Source organism: Rhinatrema bivittatum, chromosome 3 (genome assembly GCF_901001135.1).
Source record: "Rhinatrema bivittatum chromosome 3, aRhiBiv1.1, whole genome shotgun sequence".
In the NCBI taxonomy this organism is placed as follows: domain Eukaryota; kingdom Metazoa; phylum Chordata; class Amphibia; order Gymnophiona; family Rhinatrematidae; genus Rhinatrema; species Rhinatrema bivittatum.
Window position 1 is genome coordinate 23,824,656 of NC_042617.1, and position 16,956 is coordinate 23,841,611.

At 48.3% G+C, this 16,956-nt stretch overlaps 1 long non-coding RNA gene across 1 annotated transcript; it reads left to right on the plus strand.

Annotated features, from left to right (window-relative positions):
• Positions 1-401: 401 nt before the first annotated feature.
• On the plus strand, positions 402-15,799 carry LOC115088880. Its single transcript, XR_003855956.1, has 3 exons — positions 402-455; positions 7,677-7,758; positions 15,699-15,799. It is a non-coding gene; the product is annotated as an uncharacterized LOC115088880 (long non-coding RNA).
• Positions 15,800-16,956: the final 1,157 nt, after the last annotated feature.

Below are 16,956 nucleotides of genomic sequence, written 5' to 3' on the forward strand. Positions count from 1 at the left end.
AGCCGCCTGTGCCTGACGCCTAATTCCTTCCTTTCACCGTGCTGCCCTCTGGATTACACATTACTCCGTGCCGATACTCCTGCTGCTTCCAAGTACTGTATGGTGTCCCAGGAAGGCGCCAATTATAATCAATTCATCAATAAATAAAGACGGGCCATAAACCTTGCTATCGCTTGCAGGAGAATCTACCCCGAGCTGCTGTTAGAGACCGGGGGGGCCTTGCCTATTGTATATGTGTTGAGACGCTGCAGATTACGAGCCGGACACACTAAAGTGTTTTTCCTATTTGATGGCAAGAGCTGGAAAACTGAGACTACGCCTAAACATTCACTGTGAAGTGTTGCGTTTTTGCAGGTTCCCAGAGCTTTTGTGAATCTGGTGGAAGTGATGAACATGGTATCTCTGCGGAAGGTGACCCTGGATAAGAGAGTGCGGTGCGCAGCTTTCATAGCAGAGTGAGTACTGACCATCATGCCTCCGAGGGAGGTGGTCCTGGCAAGAAGAGTGAGCACTGAAAATAATTTCTCCGAGGACGGTGGTCCTGGTTGGCGGTGCCCAAACTTTGATAGCAGAGGGAGGTGGCCCTGGATAGCAAAATGAGTACTGAATATCGTTTCTCTGAGGGAAGTGTCCCCAGCTAGCAAAGTGTGGTGTCCAGTTTTGATAGCAGCTAATTAGCCAGGATGCGGGCAGCTGAGGAAATAACAAACCCGGCTCCTTAAGTAATAACTGTGGGGCACTAGTCCTTAGGCAGACCATGTGAAAGCTTAGAACTTGCACCATCTACTGCTCTCTATAATGAAGAAGGAGTTGACTTAGCTTAAAGAGGAACTGGCTAAGATTAGTGTTGCCTCTCCCTACGGTATCCACAGGGACCTTAGTTTTCAGTTTTTATTTTATTTTTATGGGCATTTATCATTGTTTCTAATAATGAACAAAAACCGAAAAAGTCCTAGTAAAAATAAAACTGAAAACAAAGGTCTCTAGGCACTCAAAATATGGGCATCCACTTTCACAAAGGCTCTGAAAATCCAAGCGTCAGAGGCCTTACAGGAGGTAATGTCTGGTTCAGGCAGCAGCTGTATCTGTTTGCCCCCCTCCCCCCCTGCCAACCTCCCAACCAAAATACGTAGCGGGCCTAAAGATCCCATCCTCTCTCGAGCTCCCTCTCCCACCTGAATCCTCCAAAGCCTCCAGAAAGCTACCCCACTGGCAAAATATGGGGCCCAAAGAACTACAAGTTGCATTGACAATCACAGTCTTCCTGATGATTTCCAGTTCGGTTTTCGCAAGGCTAATAATAGAGAGGCCTTGCTTTTATCAAGCTTGGACATGATTCGGTGCACTTATTTTGTAAGTTCGGCCCAAATCTCTGGAACGCCTTACCTGATAAGCTGAAGCGTGTGTAATTAGGTTCTGTAAATTATTGAAGGCTCACTTATTTTGTCAGGCTTCTAGCGATCTTGTATGAGTCAGCTGGTGTTATTTAATTATGTAGGATTGGAATATGGTTTTTATGACTTTTATGACATTTTTAATGGTTGGTGCCATAAAGGTTTTATGTAACTATGTTTTATGCATTGATTTGTGTGCTCTTACCATTTTATGACTGGTTTTTTTTTTGTTTTTTGTTTTTTTTTTCAATTTTCGTAATGTTACAAAAAAGAAAAAACTTACAAAGAATCTCTTAAGGCAATTACATCTGTCAGAATTCATAACAATCAAACAAAACAAACAGAGATTCAATATAAGTCAATATTTCTAAATCGATATGAAGAAAGATAAAAGGTATACCAATAAATCTGGAGCAACATGACTGTTTATTTTGTTATCCACCTGGATGGTACGATAGTACAGGATGCAAGTCCTTTTAGGAAAATAAATAAATACTGCCACTTAGCATTCATTCCTTCATTACAATACGATGAACGGACCAATCCCCAATCAGTACTAGGGGAATTAATCCCTGTGCAGGAATTTGGGACAGTGCTTGGTCCCTTAGTACTGAATGGGGCCCCAGGAACGGTGCTGACATGCTAAGGAGAGGCAGGGGGCAAGCAGGAACCCCACGATCAGTCCTAGGAGAGGACACCACATGCTGGCAGGACCGACGTTTTCGGTGGTGCTATTCCAGGACTGCGCAGCTCTCTGGGAGTGCATGCCGCGTGGGTGCCTGTACTCTCACGCTGATCTGCAGTCTCTTTAGCATGAAACTACAGCCACCCCCACGGCACAAACCCACAGAGTCGGGTGTGCCGGCAGTAGCACATCCGGCACAGTGCAAGAGAAACGGGGGGGGGGGGGGGGTTGGGGATCAAGGCTGGAGGCTGGCTGACTTACAGGCAGATACAGTACAGTGCGCTCCGGCGGAGCGCACTGTTAACCCGCGATTGGATGCGCGTTTTCGACGCGCTAGCGTTACCCCTTATTCAGTAAGGGGTAATAGTGCATCAAAAACGCGCGTCCATCCCCCCCGAACCTAATAGCACCCGCAACATGCAAATGCATGTTGCGGGTGCTATTAGTTATTCCCGTGGCGATATTAAGTCAGAGGCCCCCAAAGGGTAAGAGTATGGGGCAGGGATGTGGCCTGCTTGTTGCAGCGGTTGCTACCCCTAATTGAGCTGGATGTTCACGTGGATGCAGATCCGGCGCTGCTCTCTACATTGGTGGTGGGGTGGAGGGGAATTAGGGCTGGAGGGTACTGGAAGCCAATAGTAACAGGTGGGTGAGAAAAAAAGATTGAAAAAAAAAAAAAAAAGGATAAAGTGCGTAGCTTGCTGGGCAGACTGGATGGGCCGTTCGGTCTTCTTCTGCCGTCATTTCTATGTTTCTATAAGTTAAAAAAAGTTAAAAATTTAAAAAAAAAAATTTGAAATAGGCCCGCGGCTGGCGGGTTGAAAACCGGACGCTCAATTTTGCCGGCGTCCGGTTTTACGAACCCGTGGCTGTCAGCGGGCTCGAGAACCGACGCCGGCAAAATTGAGCGGGGGCTGTCAAACCCGCTGACAGCCCCGGCTCCTGTCCAAAAAGAGGCGCTAGGGGCGCGCTAGTGTCCCTAGCGCCTCTTTTTGCCGCGGGCCCTGATTTAAATAAATTAATTTAGTGGATCGTGCGCACAGTTCGCCCGCTCTCCCACAACCTTTCCTGTATCGGCCTGTCATTGAGAGGGGTGGCGGCTGGCAAGCAGGGCTGTGGGGATGACTAACTACTAGGGGAACTCGTTTGCAGCCTGGGGTGGAAGCCAGACTGGCTGATGGGGAAGAAATGGTTGGCTGGAGACAGGTTGGCGGGGGAGGGAGGCAGCAAGGCTAGTTAGTTAGAGGGAATGTCTGACTCGAGGGGGGGCTGGCCAGGCTTGCAAGCTAGTGGCTACAGGGGAGGGGCCTGGCTGTGTGAGTGTGCACGTGTAAGAGAGGGGGAGGATGGGGTGAGTGAGAAAGAGGCTCGAGGGGGCGGGAGGATGTGAGAAGGAGCAGGACAAGACACCCACCTTCCTTCCCCCCCCCCCCCCCCCCCCCCCCCCCCCCCGGTCCCGATATCTCCTTATCCTGGGAGCCTCTTCCCCTCATCCTAGGCCACGCTGGGTCAGACCAAGGCCCAATCGAGCCCAGCATTCTCTCTCCAACAGTACCGGGCAGATCCCGTAAAGCAGATCTAATTCCTGTTACTCGCTCCCAGGGACAGCAATGGCTTTCTTTAGTCTGCCCGGCTAATAATGTGTCGTGAACTTGGTGCAAACTTCATTTAAACCCCCTCTCTGCTCGTCGCCTTCATCACGTCCTCTGGCAACGGATTCCACAGCTTGATTGTGCACGGAGTGAAAAAATACTTTCTCCAGTTCTGCCTCTTCTATCCGCCTTCCCTCTAGTCTTCTCTTCCCTCCTCATCCCCAATCCTCTCTCCCTCTTTCTTCCCGTCCCTGGTCCTTTGGTGGGGGCGGGGGAAAGAAAGAAAGACAGAAGGAGGAGGAGGGGGCATCTGCTGGGTACAGGGGGAAAGAGAGGAGTTGGGGGATTATCAGTGCAGGGCAAAGGGGGTGCGGTGGGAGACGCTGTGCCGGGGGCCACCAAGCCCCTGGCGTGGTGCGGGGAGATGTTGTGTAACAAAATGCCCGACAGGAGCTCGGCGGCTCCAACGCAACCTCCCCTCCCCCACTCCCCGCAGGGACGACGCAGGGGGCGCGGCTTCAGCAGAGGAGGAGGAGGGAATGTATTCCCGTTTCTGGTTTTCCAGTTTTGCTCTGCATACAGAGGGCAGCTTTAGGACTTAAGAGGAAAATTAGGGCGTGCACGCCTGCATGGGGCGCGGGTGCAAACGCGCCTGCGTGCGTTTATGCGCACGCTTCGGAAAATCAGAAGCCCGGGCGTCAGCGGCTTCCCTGCCCCCAGCTCTGCCCCCCCCGGGAACGCCCCTTTGAAGTACCTTTCAACGCGCGCATGAAATCACTTCCGCGTGCACCTTGTCCTCGCCCAGCCCCCGGGAGGATTTTCAAAATGTCCGTGTACGCCCGTCAGACTGCATTTTATGGGTGCAAATGATTTTGAAAATGACTCCCACAGAGTCTGGCTTCTTGGGGCTTTCCGTTTCGGGTTCTGTTTGCACATTTGCAATTTGTGGTCCCCTGTTCTAGATTTATTGCTCTGCGCGGGTGTCCGAGCTGAGGCATTCGGCACGTAGCAGTCTTGTTCGTTCTGTTTTCTTGAGAGGAGATGTAGTAATGTTGTAGGACCCAGTGTAATATTTCAGTGCTGCCTTTTCATAGGCAGGGGAGTTGCTGTTGGAGCCCTGTGAATTAGCGCTACAGTACGGTGTATGGCAGGTTTTCTCCATACGCGCTGATTGGGCTTTTTTTGGGGGTTTTTTTGCAGGATTTTGTACTATTTCAGAGTGTGCCGGGTTTAAAAATGATTTGAACAAGTTCCTGGAGGCGAAGTCCAGAAACTGTTATTAACCATTTATTTATTTATTTTATTTAAAAATAAATATATAAAATATATATTTTATATAAAATATAAATTTTATATAAAATATATAAAATATAATAATATAATAAATAAATAATAAATTATTTATTTATTAACAATAAAAAAATTTTTTATTTTTTATTATTTATTTTATTTATTATTTTATTTATATGTTATTATTATTTATTAAACATAAAAAATAAAAAATTTATATTATTTATTAAAATAAAAAATATCCAAAATTCTTATATACAATATATATTTTATTAAACATATATAAAAAATATAAATAAATAAAATAAATAATAAATTATTTATTATTTATTTTATTTCAAGTTAGTTATTTACCACCATTTTCTATTTTATTACATGTTATTTACTATATAGATTCTCGTCATTTGATGAGTCACTGTTGTTTATTTAATATTTATTCTCATGTTCTGAAACTCCGTTTATTGTAACGCCTCACCGCGATTGTTTTGTTTTATGTAAACCGACCTGATTTGATATTTTGTATCGAGAACGTCGGTATATAAAAATGCTAAATAAATAAATAAATAAATAACCAAGTAGAGTTTGGGAACAGCCACTACTTATCACTAAGCGACAGCAGCATGGAGTCTCTCTAGCCCTGGGGATCCTGCCAGGCACAGCTGGCATGGCCACTGTTGGAAACAGGATGCTGGGCTTGATGGACCCTTGGTCTGACCCAGTATGGCAATTTCTTACGTTCTTAGTAGAGGGAGTTTGTGTTACTGAGATGACACTACAATTTGAATGTTTTTTTTTTTTGTGTTGGGAGGTGTACAGGGAAATAACCGAGCTCTGTTCTGCTCCCATTATTAGAGGTGAGGTGGGAATGGCAGATCTGTGGACACAGAATATATATTTACAGAACTGGAGATACAGGATTTATATTGGGTTTGTCTTCCTCATACAAGGACAGGGATGAACCCCAATCGTAAGCCGGTGTGAAGGATTGCAGGTGGGTGAGCCCTTTGTGCTATGGATAGTTGACGCAACGTCAACAGCGAATCCGCCAGGCCTACACCGGCAGCTGGCGAATGCGCCCTGTAGTGGGACAGTCTGGAGCTTCACCTTTCCCAGCCACCTCCCCCACAGGTTTATTTATTTATTTCTTCGTTCTTATATACTGCTCCCACAGAATGAATCTGGTCAGTGTGGTTTACAACATTAGAAATTCAATACAATCATCAAATACAGAAACCTCAATACCCTTGAGCCCTTGGGTTCTGCCAGCCAGCAGGACTTAGGCAGGTCCCTAGGGCAGTGAAGATAACAACAGTCCAAGGCACACCGGGATCATGGCAGGCAGCTCACTAACGGAGTCAGAGACAAGTCAAGGTCGGGGCAGGCAGCTAGTGAGAGTGGTCAGGTCCAGGCGGCAGGCAAAAGTGGTTAGGTCCAAGCAAGAGGTCAAGATCTGGAGAGTCAGGCCAAGGGTGGATGAAGACACGTTGAAGACACTGGACAAGACAAATAGGACAAGGCAGTGCTGAATTAGGAAGGCTGGATGAGGAAGGCTGGACGAGGCAAGAACCAGGAACTCGGGACATCAGGAACTGGAGCAACATGCACTGCAAGGCAGGAGACCCGTTGCTGAGGCGAAATAGGGAGCGCAGCTGGGGCTTATGTACTCAGCCGCATGATGTCATCAAGGTGTGCCGGCGGGTCCGTTTCCCACCACGGGACTTCAAAGGATGCTGCGCCGCAGGGTTCAGCAAGGTTGGCAGTATCGTGGTGGTGTCCTTGCTGCTGAAGAACAGGACCGATGGCATTTGAGCCAAACTATAGGCAGGTCGCGTCTGGGGGTGAATGAGGCTGGTTGCGATAAGGTTCCCTGTCTGGCCGAAGATAACAGCCAGAATATGTGAGTATAACCTCAAGCTCTCGATCTCTAATCTCTCAAATGTATTTATTTATTTATGGTGAGGGATTTATAATCTGCTCAATCCAAAAATCTTGGCAGAGCACAATAAAACATTCATAATACCTGCATTGTGCCGAAGAGAGGTTGCTTGGTCAGTAGTTCTCAAACAATTGGGTTATTTCTGTAGCTTTAGGCCACATTTTCTTGGTCTCTAATTACAGCTCTTGGTACGCAAGGATGGAGGAAGAGCTTGCTTGGTTTGCTTGGCCTCCCTCTCGACACTCCCGACCAAAAAGGCAATCCGCTATGTGGGACAAGCTGAGCAGAGGCAGACAGTGTGCGGAGGCTGTAGGTCCAGCTATTGTGAGACTCAGCACAGGCCGTGGGAGCTGATGGAGCTCACTTTCTGGCTCCACGTTAGGGCTGGAGATCTTTAGTTGCCACTAAGTATGGGCTGACTGAGTGTCTAGGCAGCTCTGGTTGTCCTCAATGCACCGTCACTTTCTCTTCCTCTCCCCCTCCACTGTCTTTGTCTCCAGGATTCAGAGGGGGATCTCTCGTTCTCTGACTGACTGCTCCTCAGGAACCATTGCCCCTGCCGTAGGGCTGTAGACAGCCCAAGTCTCCTGGCTTGCACGCTTCTGGAAGTGCGGGGGTAGGATGGGATGGGAGTAGCGTGCCGCCTCCTCCTCCCTCCCTCCTGACTGAGCTAGTGTGCTTCCAGTTCCCAGATTGACGGGGCCTGACCCTTCGCTGCCCTTAACAATTTCTTCTCTTTTCAGGGCTCTTACTTTCTTCCTCTTTTCTTCTCTCTACAGGAGCTTCTGTCCTTGTTTGCTAAGGCTCCGGGACGGCTCTCCAGAATTGAAGAGAATGCAAGATGTCAACAGAGCCTACCAGGTACATCCAAGCAAGACTCAAGCTCACCTCCTCCCACACCCCTACTGGGAAACCAAAGGGTTTGGGGTGGGGGGGGGGGGGGGGGGGGCCACCTGAAATTCCTTTCTAGCCTGGGACTACTCAAGGCAAGGTTACGCTGAGCCAGGTTTCCTCATGTTGGCCTGAAGGTTTATGGTGAAGATCAGGACTTCCCAAAACTGTCCTGGTGACCCATTCAGGTTTTCAGGATAGCCACCATGAATAGGCATCAGCTTTATTTGCATACATTCAAGTCTATGCAGACTATACATATTCATGGTGGCTATCCTGAAAAGCCGAGTGCCTGCGGGGTCACCAGGACAGATTTGGGAAGCCCTGGTGCAGATGAAGCCAGGACGACTGAGGTCAAGCTTGCTTCTTAGGTTTCTCTAGGAACCTTCTCTGGGTGCCAGCCCCCGTGAGCCACAGCACAGATTATCAGAGTTCCCTATCAAAGCTGAATTAGTTGCCTACTTTATTGTTTTTTTTATGCATAAAAAGTGAGGGTTCTGAGATGCAGTTTTAGCTTTGTTTTCACCTTTGAGTCTGATTTCACAGCTGCATTCAGAGTGACAGGGATCAGAAAACTGATTTACCTCCATGGCATCCCCAGCTGGCCTGGAAAGCTGGGGATCACACCCTGATCTCTTGCAGGGCAAAAGGCTCAGGGTTGGCGCTACCCGGTGTGCATACCATGCCTTTGCATGGGGGAAGCACATCTAGGGGTGTGGCAGCAGCAGCAGAAGAGGCTGCGGGGCTGCTGCCGGCCGAAGAAAAGGAGAAGTCTCATGGCCACCTAAGGAGCCCACTCCACTGGTGGCTGAAAAAGAGGAGAGGCTGAGGCAGCACCGGGAGCCATGGGACAACCTGCCTGAGCGTATGTGTGAAAAAGGAAGCCTGTCTGAATGTGTGTTTATATGACAGGAAGCCTGTGTGTGTGTGTGTGTGTATGAGACAGAGGAAGCTTGTCTGCCTGTGTGAGTGGAGAGAGAGGAAGCCTGTCTCCTTGTGCATGTGAGCTTGTCTGGGTTATGTGTGTGTGAATGGGAGCCTGCTTGGGATGTCTGCATGTGAATGAGAGCCTGCCTAGGATGGGTGTGTGTTTGTGGTGTGTGTGTGTGTGAATGGGAGCCTACCTGGATCGTGCATTTGAATGAGAGTCTGCCTAGGATGGGTGTGTGTGTATGGTGTGTGTGGTGTGTGTGTGTGTGAATGGGAGCCTACCTGGATCGTGCATTTGAATGAGAGTCTGCCTGGGATGTGTGTGTGTGTGTGTGTGTGTGTATGAATGGGAGCCTGCCTGGGATGTGTGTGTGTGTGTGAGTGAATTGGAGCCTGCCTGGGATGTGTGTGTGTATGTTTGTGGGAATGTGAGCTTGCTTGGGTTGTATGTGTATGTGAGCCTTCCCCTCCTCAACCCCATTACTCCACAACAATCTCAGGTATGGAGAGAGGGATTTTTTTTATCCTTATTTGTTTTAATTATTGCTTAGTGTTTGATGTGTCAACTGTTTTGAAATATTTTATTGGTATATGGGAAATTTTGGATATTCTGTTCATTAACTGGTTTGAAATATGTATTCTTTTTATGAATATGATTTTACTATTATTGATGTTTTATGTTTCTTGATTTTATTGTTTAATGTTTTATGAAGAATGATAATGTTTCTGTTTTTTCATTGTTGCTCTGCATGTAGAGGCTGGCTTGTTGTGGGTTCCAGTTCAGTTCTTCTCTGCATGTTTCTATTTATACTTTCTGGTCTATTCTATATTTGGTGAGGGTCTGTTTGTCACATCTATGACTAAGGTGAGGTATTTTGCTAACGTAATTTCTGTGTAGGGATCTATAGCTATCTGATTTGTTTTATTTTCCTAATAGGAAGTGTATTGGTGTTCTAGGGCCTCGTGTAACATGTGTGTAGCCCCCTGCTTTGGTGTTAGGATTGAAATGATGCAGGGGACACACTTAGAACCGGAGCTAAGTCTCAATTTCTCTAGCTCCAGTTCCTTACACCCCAGGGCAAGGATTCTCTCGATGGGGGGAGGCTTAACCCCCTGGGTGCAAGGTGTGCAGGGGAACGGGGAACCCACTTTCAGTCCATCCACTCTCTCACAGATAGTACTCACTGTCCACTGGCACCTGCCTTCAGAATACAAACAGGAATGACACTAGAGGTGGTGTTCAAATAAAATTTACTGTAACAAAAATAAACTTCAGCCTAAATTTAAATGATAAAGTTCAGGAATTCCATAATACCCAAAACTCCACAGTGCCTGTTTTCCCTCGCTGTTCTCTGATCCAGTAACCCCTATGGGGTAGGGACTTTTACAAAACCCACCCTCCTGGGTGGCTGAAAGTGGGCTTCTGGCAAAAAGGACAGGTCTCGATCTCTCTGATAGTCCTCCAACTCTGGATCTTGAATGGCAAAGTCCCGAAACTTCCCAATCTTGCAACGAAACTGTCTCCCTCAAAAAAAAACTTCCATTCTCCAGGCAGGTACAGAAGCCACCCCACTTCAACTGGGCGTAGGGCCAAGCATCGCACCCAGATTCTCGTTCCCTCAGGCAGGGGGCTTCCCGCCTGACACTGGGATCAAATTCGACAACACCAGCAAGTAAAAAAAATCTCTTTCCCCGAAAAATATCCAGGCCAGGGAGGGCCTAGCAAGGGAACCCCAGCCAAAACACTCCTTGTGACTCCTGCTCAGCTCCAACACACCCTCTGCCTTTGGCACCTGCTCAGCCCCAGTTTATAGGGCCAGGCCGTCCAATCCCGGGCTTGGGAGAAGGGAACTTTAGGGAAGGTCTAAAAACTGCCAGGCCCTAGTGCTGGTACAAAAAGGGGAAGGCACATTGGTTAGGGACCGGAGTCTGCCTTCCATGCACAGTGAGTGCTGGCCGTTAGGGTTGTTTCGGTGCGGGAGGTTCACTAGGTTGTAATGGTAATTCCGTTTATTCATGGCTTTCTGAGGGCCAAGCCCACACCTAGCACACATTACAAAAATAATTCCATAGGAGCCCCAAGTGTCTTTTTTTTTTGCAGAGTTTTCTGATTGGCCCCTCAGCAGTGCCTGTAAATGCAATGTACATGCTGTAAACGATATTCCCTTTCATGTAACATTTGCTATAAAAGCATAATTAAATTACGTTTATGTGTGCAGAGGGTGTGAGGGAGGGGTGCGTGTGCAAGGCTGTAAGGTTTGCCTGGGGTACCTCATACCCTTTCTCCTGACAAAGGCTTCCATGGGGGAGGCAGCGGGTGTCAGATTGCTGGAGGGGGCTGGGCTTTTTTTTTTTTTGACAGGCCCAGGACCGCGACTGAATGGAGCGGGGCAGGGGGATGGGGGACACCATAGTAATCGTTCACACAGGTCAGCAAAAACGCTAGCAGCGGCCCTACGCAGGCTGCAGGGCCGCTGAGCCATGCCTTTCTGATTACTGCCACGTCTGCACTATTGATCCTGCAGAGTTTCACCGCTTTTCGCTTCAGCTCATTTACTCAGCTGGGAAGGAACCGTATACACAGCACAACAATTATGTTTGCAGACTGTATAATGAAGTGCTTTTCTGCTTCAAAAGAGTTTTGTTTAGGACTAGAGGCCAACAGAGCATAAAAACACCGTAATGATATAATATTCTCAGGCTGGCAGTCCTAGATGAATCTACATGGTGTTGTTTCTGAGCAGAGAGAGGCATTTGAATGAGGAGAGCCAGAGGAGCAGGTGGACTTAGAGTAAGGCAAGGCTCCCGTGACTCCACAGCCAGCCAGGGGTTCGAGGCAATGCTTGGGATAAGCTCTGTGAATACCGGGTCTCCGATGTATGCAAACGTATCTCATGCAGTTTCATTCTAAATATTGAAAAGCCGACTGGCTGGAAGGTCACCAGGAGAGTCAGGGCTGGTGCAAGGGTGGTCTGGTGCCCTAGGCAGACGGGACGGATTGGCGGACCCCACCCTGCTCCAAAGCACCTAACTCTTTCTCTTTATGGGCTCGTACCCCTGTCCTATCAGCAACCCGACGCCGCTCCCACATCACCATCAGACCGTCGGCGCTCTGCCTCTGCAGATAACCACGCTGGCGCTCCTCCTACCTTCCCGCGCGCGGTCCCGGCCACCCTGCTCCCCCTCCTCCTGGCCGGCTCTTCCAGCGCTCTAGGCCCTCTAGTCTGCCCGTGGAGTAGGGTTACCATATGACTCTGGGTCAGAAAGTGGGGGCTTTCCCCATTGTTTGCAGGTCCTTACACTTCTAGGCCTTCTAAGAAAAGCAAAGCTGCAAACCCGTAAACATGGTGGAGCCAACCAGGGCCAGGTTGAGACTGCCTGCAGATATCTTGGCTAATGTAAAAAGGTTTCAGCTAAGGTTAGCTCTATCATCCCAGCGGACACCTTAATTTCAGATCCTATGTTACTCCAGAGCTACCTAACACCTCCTTTTCTGGTGGGAGACTTTCAGTTGGTCCTGGCTTTCTGAGTTACTTCCTGATGCATTTTGGGGCCGATGTAATAAACCTTGCGCTATAATTGGAGTTAAATTTTAGTACAGGTTTTACTTAACGCACGCATTAAAATCAGGGATCGCCCATGGGCTGCAGTAAGCTAATGGGATGCAAATCAAACAGGAGTATAAAAAGTGTGCTAAATGAAAAAAAATAAAGTGAATTAACCTGAAAAGTCCGCACTAATGCAGAAAAATGCTTTAAAACAAGAGTAAGGAGGTGTGGAGGAGTAGCCTAGTGGTCAGATCAGCAGGCTACGCACCAGGAAAACCAGGCTTCAAATCCCACTGCTGCTCCTTGTGACCTTGGACAAACCACTTCACTCTGTAAGCCCCCTGGGATAGGGAAATGCCTACAGTACCTGAATGTAATCCACTTTGAAAGTGCCAAAAACTGTAATATCAAATGAAAAATTTGGAAGGACCAAAATGACCTTGCATGGAAGAGTGGCACTGGGCATTCCAACTTGGGCACAATCTCACATGCAAGGCCGTCTGAGCAAGGCATGCCAAGTAAATTCAAAGGATACACTCTATAGGGTGGGCACCTATAGCTGAACAGTATGCACTTTTGTGCTGTGCATCCCTAATGGCTGTAGTCATCTGTTTTTTGGGAGCTTACTTTTTTATTTCACCTGGCATGCCTTGCCCAAATGACCTTGCATGTGAGATTGGCAAGTGGGTATCTCGACTGTCATGATCCCAGCGGCTAGGCAGCCTGCCTGCCAGCAGATGTCCTCACCAAGCCATGCTCCCACACGCTCTAACCACCTGCTTGTTGTTTCTGTGACTCAGCAGGCCCTATTTAGCCCTAACTCTCCCAGTACTCAGCGCCTCTTCATTGAGTCACCTTGGCTCCTTGCATTCCTTGTTTCTATGTGGCCACTATGGCTTCTTACTCCTGCCTTGCTCTGTGGCCTCCTTGACCTTCCAGCCTTGCTCTGTGGCCTTCTTGGCCTTTCAGCCTTGCTCTGTGGCCTCCTCTGCCTTCCACCCTTATCCTGTGGCCTTCTTGGTCTTCCAGCCTCTTGGTCTTCCAGCACTGTCCTGCAGCCTCCTTGGCTTTCTTGCCCTGTCTTGTGGCCTTCGGGCTTTCTAGGCTTACCTAGTTTTGCTTTGTGGCCTGCTTAGGCCTTGTCTGTTTTACCTTTTTTGTCTTAGAAAACTTGCCGTACCTTAGTTCCTTGTTTCATGTGTTTGTGTTCTTTGTTCAGTTCCTGTGGTCCAGTCCTAGTCTTGTTCTGTCCCTGTTGTCCCAGGCCATGTTCCCAGTTATGGTCCTGTCTTCAGTTCTAGCCTTTGTTTCCAGTCACAGCACTGTCTTCAATTCCAGGCCTTGCATCCAATTCCAGGCCTTGTCTCCAGCCGTGCCTGGTTCCAGTCCTGCCTGCCTCCGAGACCCACTGTGTCTCCTGCTCCAGGCCTCGTCTCCGGTTCCAGCCCTTGCCTCCAGCCCCAGCTGTCTTCAGCATCAGCCATATCTCTAATTCCAGGCCAAGCCTCTAGTACCAGCCATGTTCCCAGTTCCAGGCCCACTCTCATTTACATTTATTAAAATTTGTTAATCGCTTAACACTGGAAAGGTCTAAGTGATATGCACTCTCTTGTTCCAGCTAAGTCCTGCTGGCCATCAGAACCTGCTTGGTCCAGGCAGAAGATCAAGTCTGGTCTTGCCTCAGAGTCTGGCCCTGCTCCTGTTGGGGGAAATCCCAGACCCAGCCTGCCCAACCATGACATCGACTTGAGCAGAATCTTGCATGCAAGGCTATTTTGGTCACACTCCTTCCACTTTCAAGCACTTATCTCCTTACTACTGTTTTAATATAAATGTGGGTTTTCAAGTTAACTCCTTGGCCTGAGATAGAATAAAATTACCTCATATTTCTGATGGCCATGATATTCTAATGCTTTGCCCATATGGTAGTGTCTAGCTGTTTCTACCACACTGAGCACAGCCATAGAATAACTTTGAGCACCAGAAATGTGAATTTACTCTACCAAAGAAGGAGTGAGCTCTTTGGGCTTGCACCTATCACTGAACAAAACATAAGCTCTCTGGGGAAGGCACCTTCAGCTGAATAGTCTGCACTTTGGTGTTGTGCATCTTGACTTTGGCATCCTGTTCAGCTGTAGGTTCCAGATTTGGAGACCTTCCTGGGTCTGAGGAAAGACTACCACACTGGGCACAACAATGGACAACATTGGCCACTAGAAATGTGAGTTTACTCTACATCAGGACCAGGAGTTAAATTTGCAATGTAAGCTCTCTGAGGCAGGCACCAGTCACAGGTTTTCTTTGTCTTCGGGAACAACAGTAAGCACACATAGAGTGCGAAAGTGTGTGCTATTCAGCTATTGGTGCCTTTTGGTACCCAGACAGCCTGGGCCCAATATTCAAAGTTATCTAAGTTAGCCGGATATAACTTATACGGCTAACTTAGAAGGAATATTCAGTGGCACGGCTATTCTGCTGAATATAACCAGATACGTTCTACTTAACCGGATAGGTTATATCCAGATAACTTTGGACAGAGCTAACTTATTTGGTCAGCTTAATTGGATAAGGCTGAATATAGGCACATCTCCAGTTAAGATACCAGGAAACGTTGCCCTGTCTTGATCTGCCCATTGCTCACCCCTGAGGTATCCAGCTGTCTTATCTGGCTAAATGGTGGCCACTGAACATAGCTGGATATTCAGCGGCTGCCACTTAGCCACATAAGTCTCTATTTATCCAGCTAAGAAGCGCTAAATATGGGCCTCAATTTGTTGTGTTTAGCTAGCTGTGGGTGCCTTCTGAAGAGAGCTTATGCTTTCATTTTACCTGACGTCCCTTGCCAAAATGGCCTTGGATGGAAGATTGTGCTCTCTGGAGTGGGTACTTACAGCTAGCTGAATGAAGTGTAAGCTCCCTGAGTGGGCATCTACAGTTACACGATCCGCCAAAGCTGGATGCACAGTACCGGTGTAGGTGCCCGCTCTGAGAGCTTACACTGGAAACTAAACTCCTGGGTCCGCAGTGGCGTAAGCTCACATTTCTTGTGGCCAAACGTCTTCTGTTGCTGTGCTCAGTGTGGACGAAGCAGCTGGACGCCACCACAGCAATAGTATAACATGACCCAGGAGTTAAATTTAATAACAGCAGCCCGTGATGGGCAGAATGGGAGCCTGTGGTGCATGGCTTCCAGCCTCAGGACCCCATCGGGGCAACCACCAGACTTGGGGAGTTTTTATCGCTTTGTCCTTGTTAAATTGTAATGATGCATTTTATTGTTTTGGGATGTTAAATCGCTTTGGATCTGCTTTAAGCGTAAAAAATGGAACGGAATAGAAAGGTGATCTCATAAAATAAGGTACAAATCCCTGGCTGGATATTATTTTGGGCTCAGAAGCTGGCAGAGGACTGATGTGCTCTTGTCTCTTACAGCACAGTACTCGGGTGTTGGTCGACTCCGGACGGTACGACAGCCGGGAAGACTTCACAGTGGTTTCACAGCCTTTCTTCAGCAACCCCGAGATTGCATACCTTCAGGTAGAGCTTCTGCCCTGCCCATCTCATCCCCCGTCACTGCAGCTCGCCCCGGTCTGTTGTGGTATTTACAGGGCCGTCGCGGGACCTCAGCTGTTTTGTGGCAGATGAGTTCTCTCGCTTGCTGCTTGCGGGGTGTGTTCGCTGCTCTGCTCTTGTGGGTGCGGGTCACATCGGGCCAGAAGTGCCTCGGCTGAAGACCCAGGAACGTTCGATGCATGTTGGTGACTCTTCCTTGTACCCAGATTGTACCTTCCCTTTCCATTCTCCCCCCCCCTAATAGGACGGGCGCCCGGATATCTCTTTCTTTGCGCCAGACTGTTTCCATTTGAGTCAGAAGTCCCACTCTCAGATCTCGAGGGCCCTCTGGAACAATATGGTAAGGTTTCCATGCAGCTGAATGTGAGCGGTGCAGGCTTATGGAAAAGAATCGGCAGGAAGCTGTGCGAGCAGGGTGGCGTATGTTTGAGAGTGTGGATAGCTGTAAGTGCACTGTATGGGAGTGGACGCATGTATGTGCACAGCTGTGCGTGTTGTATGGAGGTTGTGCATGTAGCCTGTAGATGCCCTCTGGGTTTGACTTTGTCTGTGTACAGTTGTGTATATTTGGTTTTCCACCAAAAGCAGTGGCATCAATCAGCCCCATGCTCACCACCGCCCCTGACCACGTAATCGAATGCTCCACATCTAGCAACGTGTGCTGTACTGAGATAAGTATGTGTGTGTGAGGGAGTGTATGTGTACTGCATGGGCAAGGGTGAGTGTGTATGTGGGCACAGGATTTTATATGTAGGACGTGGGACTGTATGTGGCGAGGACTGAATCTGCGTTGCGGTGGAAAGTGAGTGCCTGCAGGATTGTGCTGTACGGAGGGTAAAGGTGCGTGTGTGTACAGGAAAATTTGCTTTATAATACACACATGCACCTCCCGTACAGCTGCGATATTCTCTCATTTCCGAGGACACACCATATTCTCTCTGCTTCTCCAGTAACAAAAGCATGTCCTTTCTTCCAGCTTCAACCTTTAGGAGAGAAAACCGATTCGTTGCCTTTCTCCGCGGACCTTACCCTCAGCTGCCCGACTCAGGTTGGCTGCTTAATCTCCATCATTTGTTTTGCTACTTGGGGACCACTTGTGCGTCCTGGCCCCTGTGCT